Below are 17,413 nucleotides of genomic sequence, written 5' to 3'. Positions count from 1 at the left end.
CAGTTCCCTAGTGACTAGTCTTGACTGGGTTGATGTTTGGCGGTGGACCCTCGGAGATAGGCGGGAATATACGTATCTTTCAGCGGTCCATGCTACCTTCACGAGGCTGGATTATATATTTCTTCCCCGGGCGCGAGCAGGTGGAGTGGTACTCGCGGAGATTCTTCCCCGCGGCCTATCAGATCATTCTCCAGTGTCCCTTGAGCTGGCCATAGGCAGAGGGCGGCAGCCATTTAGATGGCGTTTGTCACCATGGCACCTACAGAATACAGCCTATAGTACTCTCATGAGGGAAGCTATTGCCCATTACTTTGATTCTAATGAGGGATCGGTGTCAAGGGTGGGATCCCTGTGGGAGGCCTTGAAGCCAACTTTACGTGGGGTGGACATTTCCTGGTGCTCGGCGGCTCGCCACAAGCGCAGGGACGAACTGATGCGAGCGGAGGCCTCCGTTGAGGCACTCGAGCGACAAGCTAGGGAGGAAGACGGTGGGTGAGGCACCTGCTCCAAGCGCAACGGTCATGTGCAGCCCTTCTTATGGATGAAGCCTGACAGCTTTGGCTGGCGACGCGTAGCAGGATTTATCAGTGGGGGGACAAGTCCGGGACGATGCTTTACAGGCTATGCCAGGGCGCCTTTCACGCTCAGACCCTTCCCGGCTTACTAGATGATACAGGAGCTCCGATCACGGATCCACCCCTCATAGCCAACAGCTTTGCTGCCTATTACGCGGAGCTCTATGCTCCCCGGGAGTGCCTGCCGGCGGCCACCATAGAGCAATTCCTAGCTGACCTACCCCCTGTACAGATATCGGATGAGACGCGGGACCGTTTGGACCTTCCACTGACGGAGGAAGAGCTCAGCACGGCCTTGGGGGAACTTAATTCAGGGAAAGCGCCTAGGCCCAATGGTTTTCCGAGTGAATTCTTCAAACGCTATAACACACAACTGGCCCCTTACTACCGAGCTGTAGTGGAGGAGGCCAGGGAGAGGGGCGTGCTTCCCCCAGACTGGAGACATGCAGAGGTGGTGGTATTTCTTAAACCTGGCCGGCCCCCAGATCAACGGGCCTCGTATCGGCCTATCTCCCTCCTCAACGTAGAGGCAAAGATCCTGGCCAAAGCACTAGCTAATCGTCTTTTGCCCCATATATCGACTCTTATACATCCAAATCAGGTGGGATTCATGCCTAGGAGGGCCACTAGACACAATATAAGGAGGGCGCACGTGGCGGTGGCGGCGGTTCGGCAGACTGGGGAGGGGGCGGCATTACTGCTGGCGGACATGGATAGGGCCTTTGATTCCTTGAGCTGGGTTTATCTGTTTGCCTTATTGCGCCGACTCAATCTGGGTCCGAGATTTCTGTCTTATCTCCAGCCCCTCTATACAGACTTGACGGCGGCGGTTCGGGTGGCGGGGGCGACATCTCCTGTCTTTCCCATACAACGGGGCACGCGACAGGGATGCCCCCTGTCCCCGTACCTGTTTGCGTTGGCCATGGAGCCATTGGCGGCGTGGGTGCGTATCGATACGCAGATCCGGGGTTTTGAGTGGTCTCCGGAGGTGTCGGACAGAATCGCATTATATGCTGACGACGTCCTGTTCTTCTTCACGGAGTTAAGACACATCGGGGCCGCGACTCTTACGAATCATGCAGATCTTTGGAGAGATATCGGGATTATATATGAATCCCTCCAAATCCACGCTGTGGATGCTGGTGGACTGCCCGGTGCGTGGGCACGGGATATTCCGCTGGCGGTGGGAGGATTGAAATACTTGGGGGTGTTCCTTTCAGAGACTCTGGAGCTCTCTTGGGCCCGCAATGTAGCGCCAGTATGGGAAAGGATTCGCACGGATCTCAAGACCTGGTCTCGGATGCCTTTGACGCTGTATGGCAGGTCGGCAATATTTAAGATGATGGCACTACCCAAGTTGCTGTATCAACTGCAAAACTATCCATACCCGATCCCGCCTCGATGGTTCTGACAGGTGAACTCAGTGTTGGGGCAGTTTCTGTGGGAGGGGGGCAAAGTGCGAGTGGCTCTTAGAACGTGTTTTCTATCTTCGTATTGCGGAGGACTTGCGTCTTCCGATGTCCTATCCTACTATCAGGCCTCGCACCTCCTTGTTCTTAATGAGTGGTGGTATGGAGATAGAGGAGACCCGGCGTATGCGCTGAAGAGGATGCTTATGGGAACCAATACAATACATGCTATCCTGTACTCGGCGTCAGTGCGCAATAGCCTACCGTCGGCCACACGTGTGGTTTTCCTGATTTGGCGGCAGGCGTTGCGTCGGATGGGCTGGTGGAATGTCTTAACTGAAGAGACCCCCCTCTGGAGTAATGGGCGCTTCCCAGAATTGATGGCGCGGAGAGGCTTCCGTGGATGGGACGATATAGGCATCTCGACATTGGGAAATGTCATGAGTGGTACGACACTTAAATCATTTCAGGATTTGCAGAGGGAATTTTCTATGCCCCAATCACAGTTCTATAGATATCTGCAACTGCGGCATGCATTGTCCCCCAGCCTAGAGGGTCTGACGTCACTCCCAGAGTTTAGCCCGTTGGACGCGCAGCTTTTTATGGGAGATCTGGAGACCAAAAAAATCTCCATGATCTATCAGGTCCTGGTGATTCATTGCTCCACGAAGCTTCAGAAATTGCGGGGAGATTGGGAAATAGACGTGGGTGCCTTAGATGAGGATGACTGGAGGGAGGCCCTGTTAGCCCCAAGGGAGGCAGCTATAGCGATGAAACTGCGCCTCATACAATTTAAATACCTACACAGGGTGTACTTTACCCGGGTCAGACTGTACCGAGAGGACTTGATTACTGCTCCGGACTGTCTTTGGTGTGGTCAGGAGGAGGGGACATTTATACACACAACGTGGAACTGCCCAGCGCTGGACCGATTCTGGAGGGGGGTACTTGCCTGTCTGGCCGAGGTGCTGGAGTGGGAGATCCCGCGCACGCCATGATTTGCATTGCTGCATGTTATGGAGGCCATTGGGGGCAACATATATAAGCGGCACTTGCTACGGCTGGGCCTTACGCTGGCAAAGCGGGATATCGCCAGGGCATGGAAGGCGCCTAGGGCTCCATCGATCACAGTATGGAAAAACGGCCTAGATTTTTGTATGGGGCTGGAACAACCCATATATGTAGCCCGAGGATGTCCACGCAAACACTATAAAATATGGAAACGGTGGGCGGATTACCGGGGGCTGTGGTTGGAGCCGCCAGTGGAAGAAGAGGATTAATTATGGAGAAGTGTAGAAAGCCTGGCCGTGAAGGTGGGACGCTGGGCAAGACGGGAGGTCCGGGGGACTTAGCTTACCACAATGGGATGCGGCTGTGGGATTTTGGGGCTGTGGTGGGGAATCCATGGATGTGGTGCGATGCTGGGGGTCGGGTGGGGGGAGCTAGGGGGGGGGTTGTTCTTATTCAAGATATTTGCATGACACATGTACAAATAGATTGCTATAGAGATATGCTACAATGTGAATCTTTCTACAAAACCGATGCACATCGATTGGAACCTGCGCAGTGCTCTTCAACACTGTGCCGATCTGAAGACAACCCTGTGCAGCTCGGAATCGACCTGACTGCATGAATTGTAACCTACACATTAGACTCTCGACAATGACACTTTGTTCCATCTAAGGTACATTTTCAGCTGACTCTGTGTGGGTCCTGCAGCCGGCCTGCCCTCAATGACGGTCGGCCTGAACTTTGAATTTACCCTGGTCCCTCGTGACCTCAAGTAGCCTTTCAGTGCAATTACCTTCAAAGCACTATTTTTGCAATTATTCTTTACAATTCATATCTCGACTTCTACTGCCAAGCTACCAGAGGGTGAGCAAGGGTTAATTGAAAGTGTGTATCTAGCTTACGCAGAGTAGGATTGTGGTCCCTACTTGGATAAGGTGCAAACCTCTGCCAACTAGAGACCCAATTTTTAATACAAGCGATTTGAATGTTGCGTTATAAAACAAGTGACTTCCAAACACACCTGCTTGCAGGTACGGATCTAACCCAGATTGAAGCAGACCGCCTTTGCAGGCGATGGCAAGTATATAGTACAAATGACTCATCCCAGGCACGGGCTGGCGATAATATGGATTAACGCAGGTGTTCCACACACAGCAGAAGAGTTGGTCACAGATCCTGAAGGGAGATATGTCTTTGTGAGAGGCAAGCTAAACGGACAGGAGATGCTAATTGGCACCATATATGCGCCAAATGTGGACCAAGCCGCATTTCTTAGAAAACTCACGGGGGTACTTGCCAAATGGAGTGGACTACCCTGGTTGTTGGGAGGGGACTTCAATGCTGTACTAAACGTAGAACAAGACAGATCGTACCCACCCCTAATGCGCCCAACAGCAACCTCCAATGCGCAGGCCTTGTCGGACTGGCTTGCGAATTGGGCACTGATAGACCTCTGGTGCACCCTTAACCCGACACTACACGTCTTCTCATTTCACTCTCCCGTACACTACTTGCATGTTAGGTTGGCTCCCTTCGTAGGGTCAGAGGCTCTTCTCCCATTCATCAAACAAACAGAATACTTAGGTCGCACACACTCAGACCACAACCCCCAACTATTACAGCTCACATGGGATACAAGACTCCCCCAGATCCCTACATGGCGCCTGCAGCCAAAAGCGCTAGAAGGTACACCATTCCGTGCCTCGCCAGTAACAGCAATACTCGAGCACTTCGAGATTAATAAGCGTTCCACTAATGTCAGTATCCTTGAATGGGACGCCTTCAAATTAACCCTGTGAGGGCATTTCCTAGGGGCTGCCAGGAGTATACGCAAACAACTAAACACGGCACTCAGCAGTGTTGAAAGGCAGCTATTGCACCTAGAGATTATACAGGCAGAAGGGAGTGGAAGGAAACTAGGTAAACTACGGGCAGAGCACGCTGACCTATTAGAGCAGCTCTGATGCCACAACTATGCAGCTCAATCAGCGCGCACACAAGCTACTGCAGATTGCGCTGGCGAAATGCTAGCATGGCTAATACGGCAGGAGCAGGCAGGCCACCCGATAGCTGCCTTGAGAACTGACGCAAGGCTGACTGTACACACACAAGACGAGATACATGAGGCACTGACGAATCACTACACTGCACTATACCAATCCAGGAGACCGCAGAAAGTTCACCGTATCGCCCTGTTCTTAGCATCGATACAACTACCAGAGGCCACATCGGAACAGAGGGAACACCTGAATGAGCCTATCATGACTGAGGAAATCCACAGCGCAATAATGGCACTGGGAAGCGGCAAAACCCCGGGCCCAGATGGATTCCCTGCGAAATTCTACAAGGCCTATTCTACTGCACTTACTTCTTATCTGCATGAGTTATAGAAGATGGCCATAAGTGAACGTCGTCTCCCTCCTTCAATGAATGAAGCCAATTTGGTATCTTTACCAAAACCTGATAAATGACCCCACTGATCTAGGCTCGTATAGGCCACTGGCTCTTCTCAATGTCGATTACAAAGTGCTAGCAAACCTACTGGCAGACCGGCTTGCACAAGCGGTCCCTACTCTGGTTCACCCAGACCAGAATATGTTTTTACCCTCGAGAAGCACATCTCTAAATCTCAGGAGATTTTTCAGGATCACCACCTCTTCGACCACCCAATGGCCAAGAGAGGGCTACCTCGTATTGGACTGCGAAAAAGCATTCGACTCCTTAGAGAGGGGGTTCCTATTTGCCGCGTTAGACAAATACAAACTAGGAGACTCTTTCTTAGGTATGGTTAAGCTACTATACAGCACTCCCACTGTGAGAGTCAAAACAGACCCCTACATATCAAACCTGCTGAACATCAGGAGGGGGACGAGACAGGGATGTCCCCTTTCCCCGCTACTCTTCTCGCTGGCTATTGAGCCACTAGCAGAGGCAATACGGTCTGGGGTAAACAACGGCATCCTACTGAAAGACAGTCTGCATATAATTTCATTGTATGCTGATGACCTCTTGGTATACATAAGAGACATACATCACATTCCGCGAAACCGGGCATAGATTTTAGACAACTGTGCTTCTATATCAGAGCTGTGCGTCAACGCCTCTAAATCCAGCCTATATCCCTTAAGCGGACAATGCGAGGACCCCAGCTACGTACCAAACGGGACGCGAGTCCGATGCTGAGCGGACACATTCCGATACCTCTGACTCTGTATATATTGGAATCCAACGGACTTACAGGACGGAAACCTAGGCAGGGTCTGGACTGTAATCCAATCGTAATCGACATTCTGGAACACCCTACCATCGTCAATGACAGGGAAAGTAGCTTTACCAAAGATGGTGACAATGCCACGACTATTATATTATTTCACTAATCTCCCGCACTACATCCCACCATCCTTTTCCCGCCCCCTGGAAATGCTAATGAAAGATTTCATATGGGATAACTCCAGGCACCGGGTGGCAATCCACAAACTTTGCTTGCCTATAGATCAGGGAGGCTTAGCAGTCCCACACTTAGAGCAGTACTATCTAGCGGCTCAGCTACAATGGATATCCAGGTGGTTGGCAAAACGCCACAACGGTAACATAGCAACAATGCAGCCACCCCTACCTACCACAGAAGTAACAGCACGATTGCCCCCTGCTCAAAAACCAAGCCGCCAGACTCACTGCTACTGACAGTAGCACATAGATGCTACCGCAGAGCACTCTACATCACCTGCAAATAAACTCCATATGCACCAGCCTTACCACTGGAGGGCACGCCCGGAGGCACTAAAATCACCACGGCAACAGTGCTAAAAGACTGGCATGAGGCTGGGGTGCAAGACATAGGAGACCTATTCTGCGAAGGCAAATTAATTCCATACATGACACTGGTGGCGGAGGCAGACTTGCCCCCCGGACGGTTCTTACTCTATCACTCCCTGATGGAGGCACTCACAGCAAAATGAGGATACTTAACCGAGCCAATGACACACCTCACAATACAAAATCTACACCTCATAGGACGGGGAGACACCTCACTAAATGGTTTACTGCATCACTCAGACACCATACAGGAGCCAACTTATCGTCCCTCCTCAAGCACTGGGAAACAGATATGGGCTGTCAGCTCACAGACCCGGAGTGGACCTCAGACACAAGTCCCTAGGAATGCACGCCTGTACCAAATCTAATTTTACATTACACACAGGGCATTTCTCACACCCACAAAAATTAATCAATACTTTAAATGTGAGGACTTTACATGCCCCAGATGTGCACGTGAAGAAGCAGACCTACTACACATGCTAAGGGGATGCCCCATCCTAGCTGGATATTGGACAGTGGTGGCAGACACACTGACACAATGCAATAGCCGCACCCTTCTTTTTGAGTGGCATACTTATCTTTTACACTTATACCGTAGGAACCGCAATAATAGTCACCTCCAGGTTTCTTGACCTCGGAATGGCAGTGGCAAAACGCTTGATTACCAAACGTTTGAAGCACCCTGACCTCCCCAAACATAGGAATGTGGAGAAACTCAATGCTTTCCTGGGCTAGGGCGGAAAGTGTTGCACTCTGTTGTAAGGACACATTAGGACTCCGAAAGGTCTCCCTCGCCACTAACTGGGACACAATCCTGGCCGTTCTAACACCCCCCCCCCCCCACAAAGTGCTGATACCCCACCCCAAACCACAGAGGAGGCTGAGCCTCAACCCGTACAGGTCCTTGCAGGAGAATAGAGAGGAAAATCACACCCATACATGCATCCCACACCACAACAGCAATCACCACTAGAACGCAAACCACACACACCAACATTGGGGAAGTGAGGTCCGGGGTGCACAGGAGCAAGCATCATGTTTCATACCTATTCCCGATTATGTATTATTTTGTCCCTGTTCAGTTACAGCCCGCCTCCACAGTTCAACAGCACAATAGTTCGAACATAAGTAGTAATATAGACATGCATGGCAAACCCCAACAGCGGACAGCTGCCATCATGACACGCGTTCGCAACCTAACGTGAAATAAAAAATAATAGACCAAGCGCATTGATGATACATAAAGCAGTTAACAGAGGCAAAATGAAAATGAATCACAGTACAAGAGATACTATGTTTGATAAGACGTATAGTAATGCCTATGTAACCAGTCGATATGCAGTGTAATGTTTGATCGGTTGTACAAACCAAATATGCTTGTTAAACTGCAAAACAAACTAATAAACAAGGTTACAAAATAAAAACAAAATAAACACACCTGACATCGAACAACCTTTCTTTTCATACTTACTATACTCCAGCAGGACTACCACAGTTCACTTTACAAAATTATTTAACTTTACAGTCAGAGAAAGAAAACACCAATCTCTCCAGAATAAAATAATCAGCAGTTTGTAAAAAGACAAACTGACATTTGACCTCTGTCTGAACGCACAGCAAACATGATACAGTAAAAACAAGACATAAAGGCATCTTTAGTGCTCATTCACTTTCTGAATTAACAGAACACCTGTTCTTTGCCAGCTCCGCGATAAATTCTGGCACGTCAGTGCAGGCGGGCGAATACATTTTTCGAGGCCTGTAAAAGAAGAACTGAACGCCCTGAAATGCAAGCTATAAACTGACCTGAACATTATCTCTCTGTTCACACCCTTTTCAAACTCCTCCTCTCTCAGCTCGCCTTTTCTCTATCTGTTCCCTCCTTTCTCCTACATTTGCCAATCATCTCTGCCTCTCTCATTCTGTTTCCTCTACCACACTTTTTGTATTCCCCTCTACCTTTTTTCTCTTTTCTTCCTTCTCTCTGCCATCCTCAGCATCTTTCTGTATCCCGTTTATTTCTCGGTCTCATCTTCCTCTTTGATCCTCTTCTTTTTCTTAATAAATGTTTTTCCCCCTCATCTGCCTGACCCTCGCTTGCTTTCCTCTTCTCTCATTGTTCACTCTCACAATTCCAAAATGTCTGTTTTCACCCACACTGTATATAGCCCTCTCTCTTCCTTATGATCATAATTCACACAAAACAGTGGTATATCCTTCCCTTAAGTTCACACAAAACAGTGGTATATCCTTCCCTTAAGCTAATCTATTTAAGTAATGCAGTCCCTCTTTACATGTTTTTTCTTCATACAACCTTCCCTAATACCATATGCTTTTCCCCATACTGCGCAAACTACTTACTAAGTCACCTCTAGGAGGCTTGGTGATTTCAGGTTGTGGTGGGTTTTCATGTTGGGAAACGAATGAAAGCTCTGGAGTAGAGTCTTAAGTCAGTGAGAGTTTTTTATTGTGCCTGTCGAGTCACCAAGTTGTTTCGACTACATGATCATCCAATCTGTAGCCTCATTGCAGTGCGCACAGCAATTGTGACACTTTTGACAAAGCCCAATTGCAAAGATCATTTTAGGTGAAAGAATGTAAAGCTGGTACATAACTGTCGAAATACGGACAGCACAAAATTAAAGAAAATACAATTCTACATTTACAGGGGAGGAGAGTGGATGTGTGAGTGTGCAAGCATGGTGAAGGGACGATACAAGTATATGCAAAAAGAATCAAAAGACAATGGGAAGATTTTTAAAGAAAATGGCGCAAGTGGCTAACAGTGAGAAACTGAAGTGGTGTGAAGGAGATGAAGGGGAGAACTGGAGTGACTTAGATACTCCAAAGGCCACTATCCTTTCCACAGATCTAGTAACGGAAAATTCACAGAGGGGCAATCAGAAACCGATCAGTGCTTAGATTTATTTGTGAGAAAGTGGGATACACTTGACAGTAGAAAGGCACTCTAACCAGATACAAACAAAGGAAATGCCACCTGTTTTACTATACAAAAAAATACAACGATTGGCGTTGGTTATATTTCCTTTAGCGCTCCTACAGCCTCCTCTCAATCCAATGCACTACCATAATACACCAATCTTACCCCATTATAGCATGTTAACTAACAAATTAGTGCAGCGTGCCACACAATAAATGTGCTCGACTCAGCCACCTGATAACTCAAAAACTTACCTCCAGACGGAGGATCTTAAAAATCCTGTCATTCAGATTTTGCTAGCGACTCTACTTCACTTCTAGAACTGAAAACATTGAAAGCCAATCGGAAACCTTGTATGTGCCGGAGTGCATGGCGGCAACCGAAGGGAGCAGCCAGCCGTAGCTCATTCTGAGCATAAAGCCTACAATTGGTTACTAAAAGAAAGGGCTACACCCCGGAAATGGTAGCTCGAAATATTATTGAAACGCACCGTCCTATTACCCCGGAAGCAAACGCCCCAGAACGTCCTGAACTATTTCCGTAAATTGCAGAATCGCTCTTCTTTGAGAAAGCGGAATTACGACGGAATCGTACATCTGGCGTTATATGGATAGGAAACAAATAGTATAGCAGCACCGGTCTGCAGCCAGGATACTGCACTGTGATGGTGCCAACTACAGCGGTATCATGTGTCTTCCATAGCTTTATTTATTTATTTAATGGCGTTTTATATAGCGCGAACCTTACCTAAAGGTGTCAGAGCGCTTAACAATAGAGCCAAGTAAGTTACATAAGGAGATTTAGACGCTAAGTTACATATCAGAATTATTTTAAAAAATTCAAGGTAGCAAAATTAGGTTAATACAGGTATAGAATACATATTTACAAAGTTGAGCTCAAGTGAATGCCAAGAGGCCGTGAGGGTCATGAAATGGCTTGAATTATTCCTGGAAGTGTCTTTGGAAGAGAAGATTTCTAAGATCTGTTTGAAAAGTCCAGATAGAGGCCGTGGTTCGGAGGATTGGAAGAAGCTAGTTACAAAATCTAGCCGCATTGTTGAGCAAGATTGAGCCATACATTTTTCCCTTTTGAAAGTAGGAGGTTCGAGCAGTAAGTTTTCAGTATTGCATGAAGGTCTAGAGCCGCCTTAGATTTTGAATTTATTCGCCAGATAGCGGCTTTGTTAGTGATAATTGGCAGTCTTGTAAATTGACCTAGCTTCAAGAGAAACAAGCATTGGCATAGCCAAGAGGTCTCGCTTTTGGGACCTTATAAGTATTTAGTTATGCAGCACAATATCCTTGGTGCAACAAAATCAACTGTTGCATGGCTTAACACTTATAAGGTCCCAAAGGTGAGACCTATTGGCTATGCCAATGCTTGTTGTTTATGTGGTAAATGTGGCTTTTCCCAGCCGTCTTGAGTCCATTTACTACACCAGCGCTGCCCTTTTGCTGTTCCTGCAGGTGCATTATTCACCCCCAGAGCTCGACCTGCTGTTGATTAAATAATATTTGTGTACAGCACTTCTAAATGTGCATCTCTCGTTGATTACTTGGTAATATCACCTCTTGGAGGCATTGAAACACTTGAGGCATCATAACAGAGTCCGCTTAATACCACATAACTAAAAGGAGGTGGGTGGTAGTCCATTGAACAATTCAAGTAGAGAGTGAACAGCAGTGAGCCTGGAGAGGGACGCAGGATTCATGTGGCCAGTTGGAGGCCGAAGAGCTCCGATAGTAGATTTTAGTTGAGAATGTGCTTTTTGGAGAGGCGAGTCCATGCTGAATCGTACATGCCCACGGTGCAGGCCTGATGCATGGGAGGTGTGTTATTCTGCATCCTCGTTGTGTTGAGAAAGATTGACTTGCTGTGCTTTTGCATATTTTGGTTTCCAGCCATCTATTATGCACAGTTGTGACTTAACGAAACAGCATCCTCGCCGGGGGCTTAAGGCTTCTGTGCTAAGTTGAGCCGCATACATTCCCAAATAAACAGCAAGTAAAAGAAGTATCTGGTTCGGTTTGCAGGCAGCGTAGGCTCGGGTGAAATCTAAAGAAGTCAAATGTGAAGTTTACACTATTGAAAATATTAATACTGGGGCTCTTGGACTGGAAGCTGCACGGGGTTGAACTCGGCGTGATCCCCCATGCCCGGCTGCCTGCCCAGGGGAGCCAGGTGACCCGAGGCGGCGGCGGCCACCGCAGCGGCTGCATACCTCCACTGCACCAGCTCCTTGCTGTCGTGCAGGAGGAAAGAGTCCACATAGTAATTGCAAAGAGTCCCCGAGGTCGACATCGCCATTCACACGACAAAGCGGGACCTACAGGAAAAAAATATGAAACTACAGATTTCATATAACAACTTGGAGCCAGCGAGAAGTACAGTCACCTAATAAGTTGGAGCCAGCGTGCGCGCCCATTGGCCGCCCGCCGTCACGTGACTGCGCAGCAGAACAATAACCTATAAATCAGTCCACAGTCTATTAATGGGTCAGTGTTTCCCAGCCATAATTTGTTATAGCAGCAACCCATATTTTTTTTATATGCAAAAGGGGGATAGCTGAGTTATACGGCAACGTTTGTTTTAATTGTGGCCAGCCGAGATTAAAAGATCACATCTAGAGACGGCTACCCTTTTCCGAGCGGACTCTTTTATACCATAATTAATCACAGCATCACACGGCCCCTGTTCCAAGAGGGAAGCCCACGATCGGAGACCCAGACATAAAATTATGCAATAATTGAGGCTGTAAAAAAAAGGGGAAAATAGCAGCCGAGCTATAGTGTATTAAATATATATTTATGACATTTTGCCAGGAGTTATTGTTCCGGTGACTAGGGGTTTTCCCACACACCCTAGCCAGCGAGCACATTTACAGCGTTTACCTTGCAGAAGCGAGCGCGATAATTGTAAACAGATGGCGCTCCCGCAAGGTAAACGCCGTACATGCACGAGTGCTCATTGGAAACAGTGCAGAACATGCACGTGTTTCCCAAAAAGTCCGGAGTGATTGCAAGAGGTCACTCCAAAGCAGCGCATGCGCGCTGCGTAGGCAAGGCCTAAAAAATATGGGTGTGATGTGATAATTTCTTTTGGCTCCATATATGAAACGTGCTGCTGAATGGAGAATGGATTTTAGAGCGGAAAGGTGGGTTTTGGGGAAGTCAGCAGGAGAGAGTTGCAGTAGTCCAATCTGGAGAGAACCAGTGATTGGACCAAGGTTTTTAGGTCTTGCTCAGGAAAGAAACGCCGAACCCCCAGAGAAGGCACAGTTGGTAACATGCATTCTTGGCGGTGATATTGATATGGGAATGTAGGTTGAGCCTTATGTCTAGTATGACGCCTAGGTATTTGGTGCTGTCGACAACAATAGGTTTGTTGTTAAGTATGTTCAGATTGTCCATCCATGATTGAACAGAAGGAGCAGAAAGTGAGGTAGAAAGAAGAAGGAATCCAGTTTTCGGGAGGATTCAGAATTAGTTGATGAGTTGACATTTTTTTTGATGGAGCTGAGTGGTGTTGAGGATTGAGGTGTTGTTTGCAGAAGACACCTTAAGGTAGGTTTGGGTATCATCAGCATAGAGGTGATAATGGATCCCACAGTTTTTTAGACTATTTCCCAACGGTTCCCTGTAAAGATTGAACAGAGTGGGTGCGAGGATCGAGCCTTGAGTGATGCCATGTCTTACTGCCATTGATGTAGAGAGACAGTTTGCTATTTTGATCATCTGAGATCTACCCGAGAGGAATGATTCAAACCATTTGAACACTGTGCCTTCAAAATGTATTCTTTGATTTAAAGTTTTCAGAAGAGTGTTGTGATTAACAGTGTCAAAGGCTGCAGATAAGTCAAGAAGGATCAGGAGACAAGTCTCACCACGGTCAAGTACTCGCAGGGCAACGTTGATCACTTGTAGCAGGGCTGTTTCAGTGCTGCAGCCTTGCATGAAACAAGAGTGGAATTTGTCAGGAAGGTTGTTATCTATGATATGTTGGGAAAGTTGCTTCGCTACACAGCTTTCAGTAATTTTTGCAAGAAAAGGGAAGTTGGTGATAGGGCGGAAGTTGTTGAGATCATTCACATCAGAGGAGGGTTTATTAACGAATTGGGTATAGTGGTCTCTCTCTAGTTTCTCCTTTGCTCTGGTTGTATGTCTCTCTGATGTCACTGCCATGGTGATGGAATGTGCATGTTTGAATACCAGGGACAGTATTGTTCCCTGGAAGCTGTGGAGATGAACAGACATTAAACATAGTGTTACCTGCCTCAGTGTGATCACTACAGTGGGGTAACCTGTCCTGTTTTAAGGGCAACAGGAAGGGAGCCTTGGTTGAGGAAGAGGGTTACCAGACTGGTCCAGTAGGAAAGTGTGTAGGTGTAGAAGTCAATGGCGATGTCAATAGGGATGGGTTCGAAAGAATAGTTAGAAGGTTTTGTTTCTAGAATGCTTTTGATGAGGGCATCTTCGGTAATGATGTCAAAGTTCTGCCACAAGGCTAAGGATTTGCGGTTCTCAAGGAGGATAGGGTGAGTGAGCTGATCCACAAGCAATTTCTCTTTTTAATCAAAGAGTAGAGCAAATTCTGCTGCTTTCTTGGGAGGGTCGTCAAATTTGATGGTTGAGTGAGAGATGTTGGTACTTTTTTGATAAGGTCAAATAGCTTTTTAGGTCTGTTCTTGGCTGAGTCGAGGAGGGTTCTGAAGTGCATGGCTATTTCACGGAAGATGTGTTTGTGGTAGCGTGATCTTACGTAACGGAGATTAGAGAGATTAATGGTGGAAGGAGATTGTTTTTTCCAGTTACCTCAAGTTCTTTCTTTTTTCATAGAGGAATTTATCGAATCATGTTGTAGGAGTGGGCTTTTCCTTTTTACTTTGTAGTGGAGCAACATTTTCAATTTCGACTGAAAGACTGGAGAAACATTGGGTGGTAAGATCGTTGACATCAGAGTTTAGTCTAAGATTGGAAGTGATATCATAGCTGAGTTGCACAGAACGTTGAGGTCGATGTTTTTGGTGTTACGGAACCAGGAAGTAGTCCCTTTAGGTTGACCAAGGGTTACAGAGTGAGATGGGTGCAGAAAGAAGGGGATGAGGAAGTGGTCAGACCAGTCTACTGGTATAGGATCAACAGTAGTTAGCATAACTTCTTTGGATATAACAAGGTCAAGAATGGAACCCTTAAAGTGTGTCGTTTTGGACAAGATCATTTACTAAGAGAAATGTGGCAAGCCTGTTGGCAGCTGGGTCCCAACAGAGTGCCCCAGTGAAGATTAAAGTCTCCAAGAAAAATCTGTTTATCGCTTTGTGAGTATCAGTCGCTAGGTAAGTCAGTGAATTCCTCTGTGAAAGCGGAGCAGTCACCAGGCGGGTAATAAATGGCATGAAACCTGAAAGGGGAGCAGTGTTGTACCTGAAACTCCAGAGAAAGGCATTTGAAGGTGCGTTAAGAGCTGTTGGGAAAAACTTTGAATTGAAGGGAGTTTCTGAAGATAACCGCCACGTTTCTGAAGATAACTGCCACGCCCCCTCCAATGTTATCTCCTCTATCTTTTCTGGTAATGGAATAGTCAGTGGGGAGCAGAAGATCGAAAGTAGTATGAGAGGTGTCATTGAACTAGCTTGTGTTTGTTTGCAAAACTGCAGTTGTCAAGCAAACAGCACAACCCTGAAATTACTGTTTTGGTGAAGGAGCTGTCGGGGCTTTTAGGGGCAATAGGGATAATGTTCAAGACTGTTGGTGCCTGGGTAGAAGAATGCTGATGTTTGGTTCGGGCGAGGGAGATGGTTGGAATAGTGCAATGGTTAGAGTTAGCTGGAGAGGAAAAGGTGTGGGGGATAGAGTTGGAAGTATTGTTGCTAGCCAATAAATTGGAAATGTCTATTGGGGACAGATTTTGTGTGGCTTTCTTGGGGCGTGGGAGCAGGGTACTCCTCTGGAATTTAGGAAAGTGAGTGCTCGCAAGGGGGATTAGGGTTTTGGGTAAAGTATACATTTTAGCACTAAGGTGAGAGATAGTAGCTTCAGCTTGGAGTTAGAGGAGATGAGATATCCTAGTTTATCTTCCAAGGAGAGTAGGGCTGGGCATAGAATGCTAAGTGGCTCGATGGGTTCAGGAGGGAGTTCAACTTGAGAGGGAGAGCAAGGAGAGGGGGGAAGGAATGTGTGCTGGGGTGTAGGAATATAGAGTGGAGACTCAGTGATGTTGATTGGTAGTGATTGTCTGTGCAGCTGTGGTGGAGAGAAAGTTATCTGGGCATACATTGAACAAAAAAGAAGTATTGAGTTATAACTGAGGAAAAGAAGGGTGTGGGCTGTGGTGGAAGGACAGAATGAGGGGAAGGGATAGAAGGGAGTCACAAAAGGGCAGGAGGTGGGGGAGGAGAATAGAGGAAGGGGTGGAGAGCACACATGGGCTGGGAGAAGTGAGTGTATGGGGGCAGGAAACAAGCACATTGGGAAAGATTGACCTGGAGGGTAGTTGTAGAATTTATATGGTTCTAGGCTAGGTGGAGGGTAAAGGTAGAGGTTGCCATAAGGGGATAGTGGGCCGAGCAGCATTTCTGGAGAGATGAGGGGCGGTGAAGAGAGATGTAATGGGTTTGTGCAGGATTCAGATTAAAGAAAGAAGGAGTGAGGTAGAAAGGGTGGGGTGGGGTGGAAGAAAAGGGAGAGCATAAGGTTTAAAAGTAACTGTGTGAGCTGGGAAGTCAGGCTGTTGGAAACATTGATTGGATAAGGGGGTGATTAGCCTGGTGGGGGGGGGGTTTCTTCAGAATTCCAGAAAGGTGCGGGGGGGGTAAATGAGAGTGATGGCCATTGGCTGGGCAGGTGTGTTGAGGGTAACATCCCAGTTGGAGAGGGGGAGATTGAGAGGAGGGGAAGCAGGGGTGAAGGAAGGGAACAGGTCTGCTAGGGGGAGGCCGCTTCTTCGGAGAGCTGCCTTCTGGTGTCAAGGTGGGTCGGGAGAGGCGAGAGAGAATTGAGGGAGGAGTTAGTTGAAGAATCTGGAGGGATCGAACTGCCAGGGATGGAGAGCAGGGATGGAAATAGGTAGTTTAAGAGAGACAAGTGTCTTTAGTTTGAGTCAAGACCTTGCCGTTGTTATAGATTGAGATAGTGAGTGAGCCATTGAAACAATTAGAAGGGGAGATTTTTAGTTGGTGCCCGTAAGGGATTGAGGAGAGGAAATAATGTTGAAGAAGTTACTGAGTCCAGGATGCGAAGTTGTAGTTGAAGAAAATGAGGTCAGTTTTAAGCCTCCTGTATCGACCGCAATGGTATTGGTCAATAAAAAGCAAATCAGGAAATTGTTTAAGGGTGTTATGTTTGAGCTTTTTACTCATGTTTTGGACAAATTGGAGGGGGCAAATGATCTTGAAGCAGTTGACTCCAGTCTTCACTTGTTTAGTGACATAGTTATGAAATGGAGAGGGTGAGGTGCGGATGATGGATTGGAAGAGGAGAGCGGTGGATGGGAAGAGGAGAACGCCGCGGGTGTAGTGACAGCATGTAGAAGCAGAGGGAGGAGATGGTACATAGATAGGGGGAGTCTTAAGTAAGAAAGGTGAAAGGAGAGAACAGGGTGCAGGGTAGTAAACCAGTTAAAGGTAAAGGCACGTTGACGCAGCTTAGCCTCCAGGGCAGGAT

General features: G+C 47.4%; 1 protein-coding gene across 2 annotated transcripts in view; it reads right to left on the bottom strand.

The window, feature by feature from the left end:
- Positions 1–10,230, bottom strand: part of ATRIP (ATR interacting protein) — a 277,614-nt gene extending 267,384 nt beyond the window's left edge. Inside the window, exon 1 of one of the 2 annotated variants that reach the window (XM_085624893.1) lies at positions 10,010–10,230. The gene's annotated coding sequence lies outside the window, so the exon portion shown is untranslated. The remainder of the gene's footprint in view (positions 1–10,009) is intronic. The other variant, XM_085624892.1, reaches the window with a different exon arrangement.
- Between the last annotated feature and the right edge of the window lie 7,183 nt (positions 10,231–17,413).

This window comes from Triturus cristatus, chromosome 9, assembly GCF_964204655.1.
Source record: "Triturus cristatus chromosome 9, aTriCri1.1, whole genome shotgun sequence".
Classification (NCBI taxonomy): Eukaryota; Metazoa; Chordata; class Amphibia; order Caudata; family Salamandridae; genus Triturus; species Triturus cristatus.
This window is presented reverse-complemented; position numbering and strand designations above follow the sequence as displayed.